We start from the raw sequence: 3,280 nt of genomic DNA, 5'->3' as shown, positions 1-3,280 counted from the left end.
CTTAAGAAATATTGAAGTAATTTGTACAATTAATAGAAATTAAAAAAAAGGTTGCGAAGCATTTCGCAAGTTGCAAGCAAAATTAAACTATCCAATACTTTGTCCCTAGCGCTTCTTGTTTCTTTGGCGCTAACATCTTCCGAAATACATCAAAATTGAATATCATATAGAAGAACCCTGGGGACGAGGTAGGAAAATGAACGCTCTGCAGAACAATTCGTTGCGCAAAAACAGTTTTTTTTTTGCGAATAGACTGCGCGAGTATTTGATGTTCGTGGGATATTCTTTTCAAAATGTGCGAGAAAATTAGATTACGCGAAACTAACAAAATCGAATAACGCGTGTTAAAATTTTGTACCGCCTTTTCCAACAGAATGATAAAAGTAAAGGGCACAATACAAAATTACACTTTTAGCAGTATTCCGAAAGATATGTAATACATCGAGTTGTACAACCCGCAGAAGTTGGTCCTAACGTTAACGATTTCGTAAATGACCTTACAACAAAACAGTATTTTTCTCACGTAAAAATACCGGCAGTAGAAGCCACAGAATCTGCTGGAACGAATTTCGAAAACTCACGGGAAACAATTAAAACAAAAACAAACAAATCAAAACAGTTTTTTAACTTTATCAAGATTTATTAAATAGCTTCAAATTTGGGCAGAAAAACAATAACGAATTCGCCTTCTTTTCACCACACGCATTAGAAGATTACATCACTCACTCCCATTGTACACAATCTAAAAGAAAAAGAAAACATTTTCATATAGTGAAGCTTCCAGTGCCTCTAAGGGATGGCCAAGTCAATGGAATTGAAAGCACTGTTTTTCATCTCATAAATAAGTAAGGCTAATTCGGAAAAGTATAAAAGAAAAAAACTAAACAATTTGGCAACTTTACTAATTTTATATGCAAAGTTCCAACTATACCAACAGTTTCCAAATCTGACAAAATCATATTAGAAGTGTTTATTTTTTCAGAATTTGATTGATGCAAGGCCAAGGGAAATTAAATAAGTTCATTGTCCTAGACCCATTTAAAAACATATGCTTCTCATCATTCAGTTTTTTCAACCAACATTAATGTAATCACCCAGAGGAAATTATAATGTCTCTTGTGTGTGTTTTAGAAGCTGAGTACACAAATACACAAATATTACAAGTGCTGAACTTTGGCAATCATATTTTGCAATCAGACCCTTTTAAAAACTATGCTGAACCATGTCAATTATTAAATTCAACACTAATAGAAAAGCACCTTGGATAGGATTCCTTGTTGGATGAATAAAATGACTGACAAATGGTTTATCGTGAATGAAATAGTAATTTTTACACAAATAATTTAAAAAATAATGAACTTTGTTAAGTGGGTTATTCTCAAATACACGTGGGCGGTGGACAAGAAACTGTGATGTAATTTCTCTTGGTCTATTATTCCTAAGAAAATTCTAAAATAGGAGGGTGTAGTAAGCTGCAAACGCCCACATATATAAGGGCGAGTTCGGGCAACTTTTCCAATTAGTGATTGTCTTCCAAAACCGCCTGCACTTTCCCGAATTCCAAAATTCAATTCCTCGTAACATACTTTGTGGACGTTTAATCAAGTAAATTTTATCAAAAACCATCAAAAACAGTTCTTTTAAGAACTTTACTACCACATAATTTACTTTATGGTCTATGCAGGTTTTTTCGGGTGAATACTTCAATTTTTTTGCAAAACGCTAAACTTGCCCAAAAACGCCTGCACGTTATACGGCGTATGCAGCTTATCAGCACCCTTGTTCTAAAATTACAAGCAGTTTCGAAGATGTCCACGCCGTTTAGAGGACGTGGTGCGGCTTGGGCATCCTTGAAGTTCTGTTTAATGACAGTTTTAGATAGATAGATGTGCATATTTTACATGGCTAGCCTCACAAATATCGAGGGATATACCCTGTCTATTATTTCCAGGAGGGGCCATGGCTTAGATGGAGAGTCCTAGAGTATTTAATGCTCATTTTGAGCGACGCAGACCCAATTAGGGCCTGCGCTCTACTAGACAACTCCCGGCAACATCCAACGACCCACACAGTGTGCCATCTTCCCAATTTCCCTCACATGGCTTGGGTTAACCCGGGGCTATGGTAACATTCACTCGCCCATGTTGAATCGCCGTCAAGAGGAATCGAACCCCGGTCTCCCGCACAGAGTACGAGAGCTATAACCACTAATCTACGGCGCCACAATGTTTTTATGTCGTTTTAAACCTTGTTCTCAGGGAGGGTGTATGGAAAACTAATTCCTATTGACAATTACATTGCTGTTGGTTTGATAGCAAAAGTAGATATTTTTTAATTACTGTAACAGGTTACTTATATAATAAATAAAAAATGATAAAAAACGGTTGGTCAGCTCACTCTAGCGCCCAGAGCTATTTGTTTTGTCTGCGCCCTAGCTACAGGTTTTCCTATATCTGGCTATCAGTTAGGTAGTAATACAGCTTCTCCATATGTATTCTACAAATTACTTTCAATTCTTTTATACAAAACTGAGCTCTAGCTAGCTAGCTACCTTTCGTGTGATTAAGCCTTACCTTGATTTGGATAAAACCAATTAAAATTGATAATGTTGTATTCTTACATCTTCTTAGAAACAATAAAATAAAACACAGCTCGGCGCGTTATAATTGTACAAATTACTTCAATTTTTCTTTAGGAAAGGGTACCTTACACAGGAGCTTTCCAATCCAACTAAAATCTCCAGAAAAAGCACAGCAACAAAAAAGCTTAAAATACACAAGCAAAGTCTATTAGAAACAGGACTAGCAATAAATTTTTTCAAAAGAAGAAAACCGTTTTAATACTATTATATTTCATTAAAATACAACTATAGTAGTATTAGAAGCAAAATTGCAAAGTAATTAATTAATTATTTATACCATAATTAGCTATAATACAAAGAAATAAGGCATATTTTGGGTCTGTAAAATATACGTGTCTAAAATGCCGACTACCGTTTACCGTTACCTTGTTCACGGCATATACCTCTATGGCATTCCAAAGTCACATTAATACAGTTATCTATTAATGTGACTTTGGAATGCGTGCATATTCACATTAATGTCCTGATTGTAAGATAACTCGAGTAATCTTAAGATAACATATTAATGTGATAATTATATCTTTACTTTGTAGTTATCTTGAGATTAGAGATGTTATTAATACAATTTGACGATATTTTTGCTAACTTAAGATAACTCGTGTTATCTAAAGATAGCATTATCTTCGTTCCAAACGCGTT

At 34.8% G+C, this 3,280-nt stretch overlaps 1 long non-coding RNA gene across 1 annotated transcript; it reads right to left on the bottom strand.

Moving 5' to 3' along the window:
* Window positions 1–619: 619 nt before the first annotated feature.
* LOC130641629 (uncharacterized) lies at window positions 620–2,973 on the bottom strand. Its single transcript, XR_008982491.1, has 2 exons — window positions 2,574–2,973; window positions 620–742 (listed from the first exon to the last, which is right to left on the bottom strand). It is a non-coding gene; the product is annotated as an uncharacterized LOC130641629 (long non-coding RNA).
* Window positions 2,974–3,280: the final 307 nt, after the last annotated feature.

Source organism: Hydractinia symbiolongicarpus, chromosome 4 (genome assembly GCF_029227915.1).
Source record: "Hydractinia symbiolongicarpus strain clone_291-10 chromosome 4, HSymV2.1, whole genome shotgun sequence".
Classification (NCBI taxonomy): Eukaryota; Metazoa; Cnidaria; class Hydrozoa; order Anthoathecata; family Hydractiniidae; genus Hydractinia; species Hydractinia symbiolongicarpus.
Note: the sequence above shows the minus strand (reverse complement) of the source record. Positions and strands in the feature narration are given on the sequence as shown.